Here is a 17907-nt window from a genome sequence, read left to right on the forward strand (position 1 = left end):
CCACATCAACTTCCTTCTATAACTAACCTCATCAGATCTCTCAACTCCCAACTCTTCCAGTTTCTCACTTCAGAGAAGGATAAAAAACTCAATCATCCTCTACAGAGAAAAACCATCAACACCCCTACCACCTCCACCAATCCTAACCTTGTTGTTACTATACCCTCTGACCTTTCCCTTTCACCCCTTTGCATCCTCAGCTAACATATTTTAATATTACAACACAATTACAACAGATTGTACAGTATTTACAGTTTAAAATTAGGGTAAATATGTCAAAATATCAAAATCCAGATGCACAGTGCTAACAAAACAATGCTTGTCAAGCTCTCAAACAAATCTGCGTTGTATTTTTAAAATATTTCAGCAGAGGATGTGAGGGGAGTATAAATGACGATTAGACGATCATTTTCCTTGGGTGAATATGGTTTTCTGGGGAGTTGCGATGTTGGGCATTATTGGACATTTTTGACACGTGTTGAACAGTCGCATCTCCTACAAATATTAAAATGGCTATGGTTTAGCTGAGAAATCCAATCGACCTATGCAAAAACAATGTTTACATCGCAAAAAAAAACACGTCCCTGGGTGGACTTGAACCACCAACCTTACGGTTCATAGCCGAACGCCCTAACCGATTGCACCACAGAGACTGACTGGTGGAGTCTTTTCTCGAATCAAAAAAAAATCTCTTACCGTTCTTTTTGCCAGCCGGTAATATTTCTTCTGCACTGATAACCAAGAACTGAATTTCATGTTTCGCAAGCTGTGTGAATTTCATCAAAAAACAAGTTTTCCAGAAAGGAAATGAACACATGCATTTAACGAAATCAAGCCCTTTGTGAGTGCCCAAAATGGTAAGATCTATACTACAAGATAGGAAGAAATACACGGCTGGGATTTGAACATAGGTTCTTTTGTTTAATAGAAAGGTGCTTTAACCAACGAAGCTATGGTGACAAGATAACCATCACCTTTAACAGCTACTTGGACACACCGCTCTGAGACATCTGCGTTCAGAAAGCGCTGAAACTGCTCTCAGAGAAAATTGCCTCTTTTACATACAGTAGCAGCCCCGACACTGAGAAACGAAGAGAAATGGCTTTTATTGGGCATTTTTCATGTCCAATGCGTTTGACATCTCCCAAGGGCGACAGAGTTCTTTTGCGACACTATTTCTTCTTCTTTTTTCTTGCTGTACGTTTTGATAAAAAACGAAAAATCGTGCAAGGGAAAAATGTATTTTTTTCATAGAGAAAATGTGCACCAGGAAATGTTGTGTTGAGAAGAAGTGATTTAACATGATACGTGACCTAATTTATCGGAGCAAATGCTCACCCAGCAAGGTCTGGAGAAGTTGGAGAGTCTGGGGGATGTGATAATTATACGGTGTTGTGGAAGAAAACAGTCTTTCTTTGAATTCTCAATCAATCGGAATTTCGGAATCGGAATCGAAATTTTAGACGTGGCGGTGGATTACTAGTAGCGACGCTGAGCACACTATGAGGGAATTCAGGTTATGTGAAATGCCAGCGATTTAATAAATAACGCATCTGATTTCGGATCGTAAGATTGGCTCGTTTAAATTTTATTCGAGCTCCTCAGTAATATCTTTTATGTAATGAACCGCACCTGAAAGCAAACATTGGGTCTGTTTCCTTTGTTTTCCAGCATGAAATAGCAAATCGTTACAAAAAGTACCTGCTATTGTCCAATAGCGGTATTTTTTTCAAATTACATTTTCAGGCTTCAGACACTTTTTAATAAAACAAAAGTGTCCGGAAACTCCCTAACTTTCAGGTTTGCTTGAACCTGTATTAAAAGAAGTTATTTTAAACTTCCGGGATTCCATTCTCTGATGTAGCTGTCTCTAAAGACAGAGGTGATGTTTCGCAGATTTGAACTGTGCCTTCTCTCTTGTGTTCAAGGGTATTCGCTGTGTGAGACCCTAACTGCGTGTCCTGTAGGGTTCTATTGTGTTTAGATTATCTATGTGGTGTACAGATAGAACTCAACTACATGGTGTGAATTCCGTGTTCAGGACCAACAGAACCTGATAAACTAATAGCAGACCTCGACGCGATTTGAACACGCAGCCTTCTGATGTGGAGTCAGACATGCTACCTTTGCGCCACAGATATCAGCACTTTTGAAATCCCCAAAGGAGACAAATCAGCTTCACAAAAAATTCTCCTGTGAAGAGCGCCGCTCTTCCGAAGAGAGTCTCTTCATCCCATACCACATTTTATTCTTCCTGCGCAGCTCTTGTGCAGGTGTTGTTCTCGATAACAGATCCAGGAACACTGACTGTTTTTCTATTTTTTTTAAATCAAATACCCCATGGTGCAACGGTAGCACGTCTGACTCTAAATCCCGAAGTTATTTTTCAAAGTATATCGGAGTCAACTGACACTGATCAGGTTCTGCTGCTGCTGAACCCGCAGTCTTCACCTTAAAGTTCAATTCCCCAAGCCTTCTGACCTTATATGTCCACCCCTTCTCGTCAAAACTCGTATTTTCACAGGGTACCCTACAGAATTCACAGTATAGAATGAAAAACTCCAGTAGATCTCGGCCGCTGTTGGTGATTTTCCTTTAAAAACAAATTAATCTCCGGAAATTTTACGGAGTGTATCACTTTCACCGAGACCGAGAAGTGTTAAGCTGTATATGAGTCCTTGTGGCTCGGTTGTTAACCAAAAGGGTGGTGGTTTGAGCCCTCCCAGGGACACTATGAGCCTTTTAATGTACACACCAGTCTCACTTCATCTCCACAGCCGGTCTTGTACCACAATTAAATACAGAGCCCGCAGCGGGTAGTAGGCTCGCAAATATAGCTCACTGTGTATAAAATGAAGAAGCAGAGGTTAGTTTCTTACCTGCATGTTGCAGAGCCTTACGCAACTCGTACCATTAGCTGAGGTTTGAGCCCTGCACGGGCTATTAGTTGAAAGGCCATTGTAAATGATGTGTAAGAGATTTATCCAGCTGGCTTTTATGTTTCACACTAAATTGAGATCTTGAAACCAAAATAGTTAGAAATATGGAACACAACCGTTGTTCCCCAAGAAGGAAAGCTGTTTTGTACTGACGTCACTCCTTTTTATGTAACCCAGATTGTGAAGACAACTCTGCCCTATCAAAGGAAAATGTTACACAAAAGTTGGAAAGCACACTCTGAGCCCATCTGTATATTTGATTCCCGCGATCTGTTCAAAGCTGCTTAGTGCTTCGCAAGCAAATCAAATATTTTCAGGGAAGAAACTCAGTTTAGTGAACTACTTTTGTATTTTCACTCATTGAATTTGATCTTTGTATTCTCTTTGCATTCTCAGCAATAATATTTCAAAATTACAGTTCGGATTTATTGGAAAACTTCACAAGCATTATTAGTTTAGGACTGTACAATTGTTTTTTAATATCTTGGTATATTTACCTTCATTTTAATATAGATATAACCATAAATGTTGTTAAGCATATTGTACTTTTGTCGCACTTTTTAAAACATTTTAGCTGAGGACACACAGCGACTATTATACCTTGTGATACATGCAAGACATCTGTAAACGAAGATGTAATTACAATAAAATTGGCAATTAACAGAAAACCACAATTTGTATAATATTATTCCTCGATATCAATGATCAATTGAAGGATTTGAAGAAACTATCAAAGAAACAGCAGCAATAGCAGATGATTTTGGTTTTGAACCCATCTTTACACCTCAATAATCCATTTGTCCTCGAAAAAAGAAAAGACAGGCATATTTTGAGTCTCATAATTATCCTCTTCTCGATCCAAAAGAAACGTTGATTGCTTCTGTACTTTTTTGGATTTTCTTACGAAGATCTCACAAAGTATTGCCAGGATCTATATTTAGCGTTCGGTAGCGATAGCACTGCTGATATTGATTGAGTAAAAATCTATGATGTATTTTTTTATTTAATCTTTATCTGAAGCGAGAAATCCTCGAACGCCGCTTATGAAGTGTTGGGATTCATACCAAGAAATACCTTTTGTTTTCCCACCCAAAATGCTACTATTACATTACACATTATGCAAACATTACCAGTTTTAGTAGCTTCTGGGCGCGATTTTCCAAAACTGAAACTAATTACAAATTATTTAAGATGAACAATGTCCAAAAATTGTAAATCAGGATTAATATAATATCAAATGAAATTACTACAGAAGAAAAGGTTTAACTGAAATATGAATAAGACTATGCAAGCCTACAAAATAGAACAATTCAATTTATATAACTTATTTTTTTATTTTTTGAGAAATGGGCTTACACAACGGAAGACACTAACGTTTCTCTTCGTTAGAGTATGTGAATAACAGTTTAACCCCAAATGTTTGTAATTCTGTGATTCTGTTAAAATTCAAAAAAGCATCTATCAATAGTAAGAAATTGTGTTATTTCATAAACTGTAAGACATGAAGACATTTACAAGTTATATCCTTTGCTTTGTCTTTTAACGCAAGCGTTCAGGATCCAAGCCCATGTTCGGACGGTTGTGTTTCTCTTGCAATCATCAAATGGCATTATTTTGTCCGTCAGTTCTTTCTCGAGTTGTACCATGGATATTTTATACCATCAATACTTTTCATGCTCTTTTGCATTTTCCTTCACATACGGAAAAAGAACTCAAGGCGTTCTTGTCACTGTGCTACACAGTACAGGACACGCAGGGACGAATTCGCACAGCTTTCAGCTCAGGGCGGAGTCCAGAGGGAAGACTCGCTCGGTGAATGATCTCTCAGGAAATTCCGGGTGAGATTCAACATCCCGGGTGAGGTTTTTCTGCAACAGCCACGACAAGTGTGAAGACGTTCTCTAGATTTCCTGAATGTGACTTTAAATTAGTTCACATTCTTTGGTAGTTAACAGAACTAAATGCTTTGGAGGTACATTTAAAACTGCAGAGAACACTCTAGCACAGCAAGTTTAATTGTGTAAACCTGGCTCTCTATGAACACGAGCAAAGAGTTCTCACTCGAGAGAAGACTGCGATGTGAGCACAGTAACATAAAGCACTTGGAGATGCCAGGGATCGGACTCAGGACCTCATACATGCAAAGCATACGCTCTACCACTGAGGTACATCCCCGACATAGAAGGGTGTGGAAGTGACTTAGAGATGTGCAGGTGCTCACAGAACACAATCTATCTTTTGCATCTTTTAAGTGCTCTTGATTAAACTATGCATAGAAAAACAGCAGTACTGATGATTTTCATGGACTGATGCACACTTGTTCTGTACAACTCCAGTGATAAAACCTTGTCTGTAAAAATTGTAGAATGTAAAAGGGCGAAACAATGCTCCAACCACAGGAATGGTAACAGAAAGGATCATTTTCTTATTTAATACATCCTTTTGAGATGCCTTGTTAAAGCACACAGACGTTAGAGCTGAACAAATATTTTGTACACAAGACAGCAGTGCGATATTAGATTTTCTGTCTTCTTGATGGATTCAGAGGTCCTTGCTCGCCAAATAACTTTCCAGCTAAGGAAGAGTAGCTTGTAAAATACCCAACTCAAAAAGCGAGCGCATTGGTTGCTCTTGCTCTGAATGCAAGGAGCTGTTTTTTTTTCACTTTAATCATTATTATCCAGAAACAGCTGCACAACTGGTCATATTTGTGATTATGTCACTTCTCTGCTTCAGCAAGGTCAATAAAAGACTCTGAAAGTAGTAGAGAAAAACCGAATTAAAATCATATTAGCAATTCTGAGCGATATCTGCATACAGGCAATCCAATAAGAACGTTGAAATCTTTGAATATCATCTCTCTATATATTGCGCTGCTTTTTACTTGGAGTAAAACTATTGGATTGGAGGAATGCTAACCACTTTGTTAAAATGTATTGTTGTTATTTGGAGAAATCAATGAACTCGTGATTTTATATGTTTTAAAAGACGGTCATGCGCACAGAAAAAAGACAGTGCTGATTATTTTTCTGGAGACGGAGCACTGATGACCTATCCGAGCCAATTGATAAAGCCCACCCAGTGGATACTCTAGCAGAACGTGGAAGAATGTTCACCATTGTAACCAAGGCAACCACAGGAACAACATCAAGAAACACAATCAATTCCCCATTTAAATCTTTCGTGTAAGGTATGCTATGTGAAAGTATGAAGTAAATCCCCTGATCTCTTTTGAACATGGACAAGGTATTTCTGATGGAGCGCTATGAGCAAAGATTTAATAAGCTACTCCTGCCGATAATTCAGCTTGAAGAAGTAAAAGCTTCACAAACAAAAGCAGCTCGCTACAACAGCCAATATTAAATGTACTTGGTGGCACATTACCATGTGCACTAGCTCAAAAGTGATCTCGGCAGACGTTGTTCCCTACGTAAAGTTGAAAGCGCCAAAGAGCATTTCCATTGAGAAAAAAAAAATCTGCCTTGATGTTAAACATAGAGAACATAGAAACATAGAGAGCCTACCTTTTAGACGTTCTCCCTCTAAACACCTTGTGCAGCCTCCCGACAGACTAACAAAAAGCACATTTTCACCAACTCAATTTATAATACTCCCCTCAAAACTCACAACCGAATAACAATCCATCTGTATATTTGAATTCCAAGATCCATTCAAGGCAACTTGGCTCTTCGCAAGCAAATAATTTCAGGGAAGAAACTCAGTTTAGTCAACTACTGGTACATTCAGCACACCCCTTGCTTTTGCTTGTTAGGGTGGCCGAGTGGTCTAAGGTGTCAGATTCAAAAGCCTGTGTCTTTCCAGCTGGCTAGGGTATTCTGGTCTCCAAATAGAGGTGTGGGTTCAAATCCCACTCCTGACAGCCTCTGTTTTTACCTCTCTTGAATTGTTCCAGTGCTAGCTGACAGTGAATGACTGAAATATAAAAGCAGCAGAAGAAAGGAAGCAACTCAGTGCAATTTGTGAGTATTCTGCACTGTTAAAATGCACAGGTTTTCATACTTTTTGGAATTCGTAGCTCAAGAAGTGACTCCTGTTTCATTTTCTATTCACCAACTCGATTTGCATTCCGCCCCTCACACCTCACAACAGAATAACAAACGGCTTCATGTGCCACAGCATTCCCCTGTAGATTCGGTTTGCACTATGAATTAGGCGACCCCGAATGAAATATTTTAGTGTTGGCTCAAATGTGAGGAATTTCATGAACCCTCAAAAAGGAACGCTTTCAGAGAATGCCAGCAATTCAAAGCGTGTAGGCAGCAATTCTGCAATTTCTTTTATCGCGAGCGGTGCTTTCCGAGTCGATGGCTCTGCATTAGAAATGAGAAGTGCTGAACTCTAAAAGTGTTCTTGCCATTACTGCTACTCCTGCTGCTACTCCTTCGTCCTCGAAAAAAGAAAAGACAGGCATGTTTTTAGTCTCAAAATGATCTTCTGGATCCACAAGAAACATGTAAATTTGATTGATTCTGCAGTATTTTGGATGTACTGTACTTATAACTTCCATCGAAGAGAGATTTCATCAGTTGCATGAAATTGAAACTTTCGATTTTTTGTCTGGTATTGAAAATATGTTAAAAAAAACATAAACAATTTTCTAATGAACAACTCATGAAGTATTGCCAGGATCTATATTTAGCGTTCGGTAGTGATAACACTGCTGATATTGACTGAGTAGAAATCTATGTTGTATTGACAGCTTTATCTGAAGCAAGAAATCCTAGAACGCCCTCTATGAAGTTTTAGGATTCATACCAAAAAATGCCTTTTGTTTCCCACCCCAACTGCTGCTATTGCATTACACATTATGTGAACATTACCAGTTTTGGTAGCTTCTGGGCATGATCTTCCTAAACTGAAACTTATTACAAAATTATTTAAGATGAACCATGTCCAAAAATTGTAAATCAGGACTAATTTTAATATCAAATGAAATTACTACAGAAGAAAAGGTTTGATTTATATAACTTATTTTTTTTATTTTTTGAAATGGGCTCACACATTCAGATTCGTTCTCAGTGGTTCTTGCTCACCAAATAACTTAAAAGCTGAAGAAGAATGCTACGAAAAATACTAATCAAAATACAAAATAATAATCATTATTAACCAGAAACAGCAAAAAAACTGGTCACATTTGTGATTATGTCGCTTCTCTGCTTCAGCAAGGTCAATAAAGGACTCTCTGAAAGTAGTAAAACACTAAAGAACTGCAAAACTGAATTCAAAATCATATTAGGAATTCTGAGTGATGCCTGCTTACATGCAATCCAATACAGATGTTGTCTTTAAATAAGAATTCTCTATGCCTTTTCCCTGGAGTGAAACTATTGGATTGAAGGAATTCTTATCACAGGTTTACAAGGTGTCGTTGATATTTGGAGAAATCTATGAACTCGTGATTTTTATATACTTTAAATAACGGCCATACGCACAGAATAAAATGACGGTACTGATGATTTTTTTCTGAGACGAAGCACAGATTATCTTTCCAACACAGCTGATAAAGGCAAGCCAATAGATACTCTAGCAGAACATAAAAAAACAGAATCAATTCCCCACTTAAATCTGACATGTGAGGTATGCTTTGTGATCGCTTGAAGTAAAACCCACGATCTCTTTTGAACTTGAACAAGTTATTTCTGATAGAGCACTATGCAGAAAGACTTTATCAGCTCTACCTCTGAGGACGACTCGACTTGAAGACGCAGAACGATAAAAGGAACACAACCGACATCATAATTGAGGGCACACTGTGATTTGAACTGACTCAAAAGTGATCTTGGTAGACAAACATCCCTGCTGAAGGTGGAAATGAGAATTTGTGTTGAGAAGACGAATCATTTTTTTCCCTGCTTTGATGTTAAGCTGATAAAATAGCTTTTGCTCCATTTATCAAAAAACACATGCCCCCCATTGGATTCCTAAACAGTAGGAAGGTAGTTTTAACACAAAAACACCAGGCAGCAAAGGGATTGGAACCCACACCTCCGAAAAGACTGAAGCGTTAAGACAGAGCCTTAAACCACACAGCCACATTACCTGCCTGGAAGAAACTGGGTGGCTTTTGCTCTTGTCGCCCAACTTAGTGGTGTTATGACCGTGGAACCAACTGCACCTGCTTTTTCTGAGATGCTTCCCCTCTCATGGCAAGATCTCGAATTCTTTAACACCTCTGGATATAGTTCTTCTGTGAAACAGGCTTCACACCTCTGCGTACAGCGCCCTTGATGTCATTTTATTTTTACAGCAGCCGCATCCGGAAAGTTGTGTCTTTTACTTTTTATTTGAACAACAGAACTACATACAATACAAAAAAGAGCACATATAACGTATCAAGAAAATCGTCAGCGGTACATGCTATAATACAATTACACTTTATGAAAAATGATTACACAAGGTAAATAAAGAAAAGGTCCGCAGAACTTGTTCTTACATTTCGAAAGAGTCCGTAAATACCCCTTAACGTCTATTTTGAACTGTTCAAACGTAGGACTCTTCCCAGACTATTTCACTTTATACCACATTCCTAAACAAGGATGCATCTCCTGTTTTTGAACTATTTTGGGCAGTATGGCTTATACAACACACCCACAGTATTCTAATGGTGGACTGCAGATCTGTACTATAGTTCAGTCGAATTCGAAGGATCCAGCAATCGTACTGGATTTGACTGGGATTCTGAAAAGTCTCTTGCAAAAGTATTCGGGTTTGCTTGAACCTTTGATAAAAAAAGTGATCTGATCTGAAACTTTGTTTTGTGCCAGCTTACAATCTCTGAGGTAGTTGTCACTAAACTCGGACGTGATGTGGCACACATGTGCCGTGTGCCTTTACTTTTGTAAAAAACTGGTATCGGGAAAGTTTCTTAATATTTCTTTTGATTAGCATGCAAGAAAATGTGATCATTACCTATGGAACTTCCCGCCAGCATGGAGCTTGAATTCACAACCTTGAGATTCAGTGTTCAAGAGTCACAGAAGAGGTCAGCCTGGTCTTCAGTTTGCCAACGATAAGCTCTGGCAGTGCTCTTCTGTAAAGCAGATTGTTCGGATCGGTTATGTGGGACGGCACTTCGATACTAAGATCGTTTGCAGCACACGCATGGTTTCCCCCCTTCACGCAAAAAACATAAAAGGAAGCTCTCTTGTCTTGGGCTGCTGACTCCCAGATTTAAAGCGCTCTGGGTGCCAGCTAAGTCTCTAACAAGCACACTATAAAGACAGGAATTACACTTTGCTCATGTCACGCATGGAATGGCGAGGCTACTTGTTCCAATATTATCTAGTCTCACCTCATATGGTGCCGATTCCTGGTTTTCATTTAAGAAAGAGCACTGCAAACACCGTAAACAGTGCAAAACGTGTGATGAAAGAAGTCTTTTCCCCACTTTGTCTAAAGCAGAACAAAGCGGAGTCATGCCGAGGGCTGTGAGATCAAGATTTCAGCGGAGCACTGTCGTCTACGTCTTTAGCTACATGAGTTGGACATCCTCTTGTACACGGAAAGCAGATTGAGATCCTCTGACATGAAAAGTGCCAGATAAAAGCCATTTCTCATCCTTTCTCTTAGTGGTGGAGCTATCGCATGTAAATGAGGCAACTTGCAAGGCGAGCAGGCTCGGTGCACACTGAACGCAGATGTCTCAGAGCAGTTGAGACGTGTCCAAATGGCTGTCAAAGGACAGCACTTTGCCGGTGCTGTGGCTTAGTTGGCTAAAGCGCCTGTCTAGTAAACAGGAGATCCTGGGTCCGATTCCCAGCGGTGCCTTTCTTCCTGTCTTACTGTACAGAATTTATCCTTATGGGCAAATCCCATGCCTTTTAATTCAGGTGAATGCAAGTGTTCGTTTCCTTTCTGGAACAACTTGTTTTGAAAGAAATCTATACAGCTTCCGAAAGATGAAACACAAATCTTGCTTATCAGTGAAGAAGAGGTACTCCCAGCAGGCCAGCTAATACCAGCAAAGTTTTTTTTTTCACCCTAACCCAGAGTATGGAGAAAAGCGAGGCGCCTGTGGCTCTGCAGTGTAATCAGTTCGCAAGTTCGGCGGTTAGCTGAAAGAGTGGTAAATGGAGCTCGCCCCAGCCCGTCCTTATTCTTTTAAAGAGGATAAAAAATTAACTTCGCCGCCAATACTACCAGCTTTAAAAGACTGCCATGGGCACGGAAAAAAACACACTACAGATGACTTTTCTGGAACCGAAGCAGAGATTCCTTTACCAACCAACTGATAAAGCTCAGCCAGTGATAACTGTTAACAGAATGTGAAAGCACGATCAACTTTGTAACTGCAACCACAGGAAAAACAGCAAGAAGCAGGCTCCATTCCCCATTTAAATCTGTCGTGCGAGGCATGCTTTTTGAACGCATGAAGTAAATCCCACGATCGCTTTTGAACTTGGACAAAGTCCTTCCAAAGGAGCACTATGAGCAAAGATTTAACAAGCTCAAACCCCGCCAACGATTCGGTGTGAAGAAGCAGAACATTCAAGTTTCACAGACAGAAGCAGCACGCCAGCACAGCCAACATTAAAATGGAGGGCACACTGCGATTTGCATTGACACAAAAGTGATCTGGGCAGACGTCGTTCCCTGCATAACGCAAAAAGTGGCAAAGCGCTTTTGGGTTGAGAGGACGCAAGAAGGTTTTTGTTTTGTGCCTTGATGTCAAGCTGAGAAAGTATCTTTAAACACTTTGCTTAGTTTCTCGAGAGACTGCCAAAAAGCAGTTCCCTCCCTTTCGTATGAAGTCAGCTGAAAGGGGGCCTCAACAGAAGCACCTGGCAGCGGTGGGATTCAAACCCACACCCCAAAAGAGACTGGAGCCTTAATCCAGCGCCTTAGACCGCTCAGCCACGCGACCCAGTGTGCACTGTTGCTCTGTCTCATTACTTGCCCGGAGGAAGCCGGCTGGGTTTTGCTCTTGTCGCCCGACTTGGTGGCGTTATGACCGTGGAACCGACTGCACCTGCTTTTTCTGAGATGCTTCCCCTCTCATGGCGAGATCTCGACTTCTTTAACACATCTGGATAAAGATCTTCTGTGGAGCAGGTTTCAGACCTCTGCGTACAGCACCCTTGATGTCATTTTATTTTTACAGCAGCCGCATCCGGAAAGTTGTGTCTTTTATGTTTTATTTGAACAACAAAACTACATAAAATACAAACAAGAGCACATATAACATATCAAGAAAATCGTCAGGGGTACATGCTATAATACAATTACACTTTATGAAAAACGATTACACAAGGTAAATAAAGATAAGGTCCGCACAGCTTGTTCTTACATTTCGAAAGAGTCCGTAAATACCCCTTTACGTCTATTTGGAACTGTTCAAACGTAGGACTCTTCCCAGACCATTTCACTTTATACCACATTCATAAACGAGAATGCATCTCCTGTTTTAGAACTATTTTGGGCGGTATGGCTTATACAACACACCCACAGTATTCTAATGGTGGACTGCAGATCTGTGCTATAGTTCAGTCGAATTCGAAGGATCCAGCAATCATACTGGATTTGACTGGGATTCTGAAATGTCTCTCGCAAAGGTATTCAGGTTTGCTTGAACCTTTAATAAAATAGTGATCTGAAACTACTCAGTTTACAATCTCTGAGGTTCTTGTGGCAAAGCACAGTCATACCTGACCTGTCTGGAATGACTACTGAGAGTCTTTATCCAGAAGCGACGGCACCACTCCCAGTAGAATGTGAGAGAAATACAGCATGACATGGGGAGTCATGGGGCTCCCACAGTTTGTTTTTCCTCATGTTACTGATTTTTTCACTAACATTTTGACCTTTTCACAATCAGACCTTTTTTCACATTTAATAAAATCTTTTAACCAGCAAACTGGTTTAATAGGTTTGTGAGGTTTGTGAATGCGTGCAGTAAGTCCTTTTTGAACTAGGACAAAATATTCCTGATGGAGTGCTGTGTGCAAACATTGAATAAACTGAACCTTTGCAGATGATTCGGCATGAAGAAGCAGAAGATTAATTTTTCACAGACAAGCAGCACACCAGTACAACCAATATTAAAATTTAATTGACAGCTCACAAACATTTGCACTGACTCAAAGGTGATCTCGACGGACGTTGTTCCCTGCATAACGCTGAAAGAGCTAAAGAACATTTCTGTTGAGAAGACAAAAACACGCTTCTTTGTGCTATGATGATACAATGACAAAATTTGTCTTTAAACACCTTGCTCAGCCTCTCACGAGACTGTCAAAAATTGCTCCCACTGATTGTATTTCAAATCAGAGGAAGCGGGGTATTGGGAAATGTTTTCAACTAGCAATAACTGCGCCTCTGCTAAATCTCATAGGCGACGATACTGCCACTGCGCAAAGCTGACGGTTGCCAGGCAACCATGGGGCTCCTATGGAAATTGCGATTAATCATCTCATGATATGCCATTGCTGTAACGCTTCACATTTGTCTTCCCCTTATAGCTTTAGGTTTATATAGGTTAAACTATTTCATAGTTTACATCCTTTGGATACATAGGGCATTCTGAAAAATCCACTGCTCATTTTCAGCAGTAGATGACAGAGCCTTGATGATGATGACAGAGCAAAGATATAAGATAACAGAGCAATGTTCTCGGATTTTGCACAAACAAATCCTAACTTCCTGAAAGTATTACAGCACATTTGCGTCTGACTTTCCATAGCTTCAGGATGACTGACACGACTGGACAAACACAATCTGTGGAATTTAGCACGAATAGCATGAATAGTCTAGCAGGCATTGTGTTGTCTCACTGCAATACAATACCACTGCGGTTCGTGACTCTCTAGGAAACAGTCCACCTGGCCCTGAAACCCACTCAAACGTCTAGCGACAGTATTGAACAATATCATGATTCCTTCGCGATATGTGGAATCAGCACAAATGCTGGAGAAAGCTTCCGATATCAGTGGCATTATCGTATGATGTTCTGAGGGGCTCTGTGGTGTGTAGTGTCGGGCATAGCTGTCTTCCAAGACAGACCCCAAGACAGCCGGGGTCGGTTCAAGCCCAATGCATCGACAGCCCTTTTCAAATGCTGTTGAAAACTGTTAGGAAGCTAGTCACCTATACATTTTTGAAAGCATTAAAGCACAGCCAGTTTGAATTCTGGACAATCATACAGGTGATTCTGAGTGATGTCTGCATCCACGCAATTTGATAAATGCTAAATGGAGAGAGGATTCTGTGTTAATTGTGCTTCTCCTGGGAGAGGTCAAGTTGAGAAGTTCACGATAAAAGGGTGGTAAATATCCTGTCCAGGAATATCGGGGCTGTAGGGGGTCAGATCTATAGATGTAGTAAACACATTAGTGGAGACGGTGTGTCTGGTCTCTGTGAGAGAGCCGGGCGGGAAGAATAATCTGTGGTCTGGGAAGAAGAGACCCTCGGAGGCGCTCCACACAGGAGAGAATGAAAAAAATATATATTTTTCCGGGACGCTGATTTTTCTCTTTGAATGAATTAAAAGCATGTCTAGCCAGTGAGTTCGTGGCGCAACGGTAGCGCGTCTGACTCCAGTTTGGAAGGTTGCGTGTTCAAAACACGTCAAGGTCAGTTAATGGGTTTGCAGGTGCTGCTAGTGCCCAACCCGGAAATTATACCACGCAGTTCAGTTATATCTGTACACCACCTAGGTAATCTGAAAGAAATAACAGAGCAGTACAGAACACTCAGTCAGGAGCTTATGCAGCGTTTCATCTTGAACACGACAAGAGAAAAGGCACACTGTACATCCGCGAAACATCATGACCGATGACAGAACATCAGAGAACGGAAGCTTCAGACTTGTTTTTTATTATAGGTTCAAGCAAACCTGAAAGTTAGGGAGTGTTTGGTCACTTTTGTATGAAAACGTGTCTGAAGCCTGTAATTATAATTTGCTCTTTTTTAATTGTGGTTGAAATCCACTCCCATGTACCAAGACCTTACAGTATATTCATGTTTGCTTAAATGACTACCCAGTGGGCAGTGATTTGTCGAATATACGTATATAACACGGCGAAAATACGGCTATATACGTATATATAAGTCGCCGCGAAATATAATCAACGTCGAATTGCAACCGTGAAATCGACGACATTAATAAACGCATATATAACGTCGAAAACACATCTAACACAGTGCCTGAGGCTTTTTACTGTATATATCGTGTGTGCCGCAACTAGGGGTATATGGCAATCTGCGTAGAGTACGAAGTAAATTCTTTTAGCAGTAATTATTTTATTTACACGTCTATAATAAATATAGTAAATATAGTAAATAAATTAATTACTGCGAAAAGAATTACTTCGTACACTATGCTGGTGTTTTTTGTAACGATTTGCTATTTCATGCAGGAAAGAAAGGAACCCAGACCCAACGTTTGTTTCTGGTGCGGTTTATTTACATAACGGACATCTATTTCTGAGGAGCCTGATTTAAATCACACAACCCCGGTAGAAGTCGAATCGACAATGTAATAAACCGAAATCAGACGCCTTATCCATTAAACCACTAGCCCGTCACGTAAATGAATTGCACCATGGTGAGTTCAGCGACGCTACTAGTAATACCCCACCCCCATCTTAAATTTCTACGTGAGAAACGTGTTTTCTACATTTTTATCAGTTTTTAAAAATCATCACTTTTAAGCAGACAAAGCCTTTATGTGTCGCTCTGAATTTCTAATTGATTTAGAATTCCAAGAAAAAAGCGTTTTGTTCCACAACGGCGTGAAATGATCACGTCTTTCACTCTACTTCTCTCTTGTAGTAAAGCAGATCTTGCTAGGCGAGCATTTGCTCCGGTAAATTAGGTCACTTTTCATGTTAACTCACGTCTTCTAAACACATTTCCTGGTGCATGTTTTCTCCATGAAAAAAAGTCATTTTCCCTTACATGATTTCTCGCTTTGTTTCATCAAAGAGTGCAGAAAGAAGAAAGAAAGGAAAAGTGTCGTAAATGAACTCTGCCGCCCTTGGGAGATGTCAAGCGCATTGGATATGAAAAGTGCCCAATAAAAGCCATTTCTCTTCGTTTCTCTTACAGTCGGGGCTCCTGTTGCGTGTAAAGGAGGCAGCTTGCTCAGCCAGCAGACTCAGTGCTTACTGAACGCAGATGGCTCAGAGCGGTGTGTCCAAGCGGCTATAAAAGAGGAGAATTTTGCTGGCGCCGTAGCTCAGTTGCTTAAGTACCTGTCTCTTTAACTGGAGGTCCTCGCTCTACATCCCAGCTGTGCCTTTCTTCCTGTCTTTTCGTGCAGAAAGTACCATTTTGGACAACCGCATAGGGCTTTATTTAGTTTAATGCATGAATGCATTTCCTTTCTGCAACAACTTGTTTACAAGAAATTCATACAGCTTGTGAAAAATGAAATTTAATTCTTGGCTATCAGAGCAGAAGGAATATTGCCGACTGGCAAGAAAATGCAAGCAATGTTTATTTTTTGACCGGAAAGGTGCGAATGGAGAGAATCCTCTCTCGTCAGTCTCTGTGGCGCAATCGGCGAGCGCGTTCGGCTGTTAACTGAAAGGTTGGTGGTTCGAGCCCACCCAGGGACGGTCTTCTTATTATTGTCAATGTGAACACTGGCTCCGCTAAAGCCGAAACCTTAACCCTCTTTATATTTGCCGAAAATGCGAGTCTTTTGCCCGTGTCCAACAACAACACTTGAGACCGGGGAAGTCCAATAGTGACCAACACCGCAACTCCCCAGACAACCATATTCACCCATGGAAAAGTATCTTTGAAGGGCTGGCGGGAGATATCATTTATACTCCTGTTGCGTCCTCTGCTAAAATAGTTTAGAAATACAACGCGGATTTGTTTGAGAATTTGACAAGCATTGTTACGTTAGCACTGTGAAGTTGGATGTTGATATTTTGATATATTTACCTTCATTTTAACAAAAATATAAACATAAATGCTGTACAATCTATGCTGTACAATCAAACACAGGCATATTTTGAGTCTCGTGCTGATCGTCCTGTGGATCCAAAAGAAAATTTTAAAGCTGATACATTTTCGATTGTAATTTGCATCTAGCTACAACGTCCCTGGAAAAGAGATTTTATTAGTTGCGTGCAATCGGTATCTTTTACTTTACGTATGGTCGTGGAAATAGTTTTAAAAATGTTTTCTAAAGAAGATTGTATTGCCAGGACCTGCCTTTAGCGCTCAGTAGCGATTACGCTGTTGATATAGATGGAGAAGAAATGTCAGATGAATTGATGATCTAAGCTAAAATAGCCCTAACACGCCTCCTGTAACAGTGTTTGTATTCATAGCAAGTAATATTAGTTTTCAAACCCGAACGTTGCTTTTGCTTAAGTGTTATGTAACCATTAGCGGTTTCGGTAGCTTCTGAAGAGCGCACTTTTCCAAACTGAAGCCTATAAGAACATTATTCAAGATGCACCATGGCCCAGAATCGTGCATCGGGACAAGGATTAACATCAACTGAAAGTACTCCCAGATAAAAGATTTGACTGAAAAATTGAAAGAGTAGGCAAGTTTTAAAACAACGCCATGACGTCTTGATTTCCAATCTCTTTCCTGGTTCAGGCCATGTCCAATGACATGAGCAGTAGAGTCATACCGAGGTTGTGAGTTCAAGCCTCACCTGGAGCAGCCTGGCTTTCTGTCTTGACAGGTAAACAGTGTTTTGTGTTATTTGCTAAATGGAGAGAGGATTCTGTGTTAATTGTGCTCCTCCTGGGAGAGGACAAGATGAGAAGTTCACGAGGCTGGTGGTAAATATCCTGTCCAGGAATATCGTGGCTGTAGGGGGTCAGATCTATAGATGTAGTAAACACATCAGTGGAGACGGTGTGTCTGCTCTCTGTGAGAGAGCCGGGCAGAAAGAATAATCTGTGGTCTGGGAAGAAGAGACCCTCGTTGGAAGAGCGGCGCTCCTCACAGGAGAGAATGAAAAAAAACTTTTCCAGGGACG

At 40.5% G+C, this 17907-nt stretch overlaps 3 non-coding genes across 3 annotated transcripts; 1 reads left to right on the top strand and 2 right to left on the bottom strand.

The window, feature by feature from the left end:
* Positions 1-579: 579 nt before the first annotated feature.
* Positions 580-653, bottom strand: trnah-aug (transfer RNA histidin (anticodon AUG)). The gene has a single exon. It is a non-coding gene; the product is annotated as a tRNA-His (tRNA).
* Positions 654-13175: 12522 nt separating this feature from the next.
* LOC148812371 (U4 spliceosomal RNA) lies at positions 13176-13317 on the bottom strand. Its single transcript, XR_016086347.1, has one exon. It is a non-coding gene; the product is annotated as a U4 spliceosomal RNA (small nuclear RNA).
* A 3125-nt stretch (positions 13318-16442) lies between these two features.
* On the top strand, positions 16443-16516 carry trnan-guu (transfer RNA asparagine (anticodon GUU)). The gene has a single exon. It is a non-coding gene; the product is annotated as a tRNA-Asn (tRNA).
* Positions 16517-17907: the final 1391 nt, after the last annotated feature.

This window comes from Atractosteus spatula, assembly GCF_055471065.1.
Source record: "Atractosteus spatula isolate fAtrSpa1 chromosome 10 unlocalized genomic scaffold, fAtrSpa1.hap1 SUPER_10_unloc_3, whole genome shotgun sequence".
In the NCBI taxonomy this organism is placed as follows: domain Eukaryota; kingdom Metazoa; phylum Chordata; class Actinopteri; order Semionotiformes; family Lepisosteidae; genus Atractosteus; species Atractosteus spatula.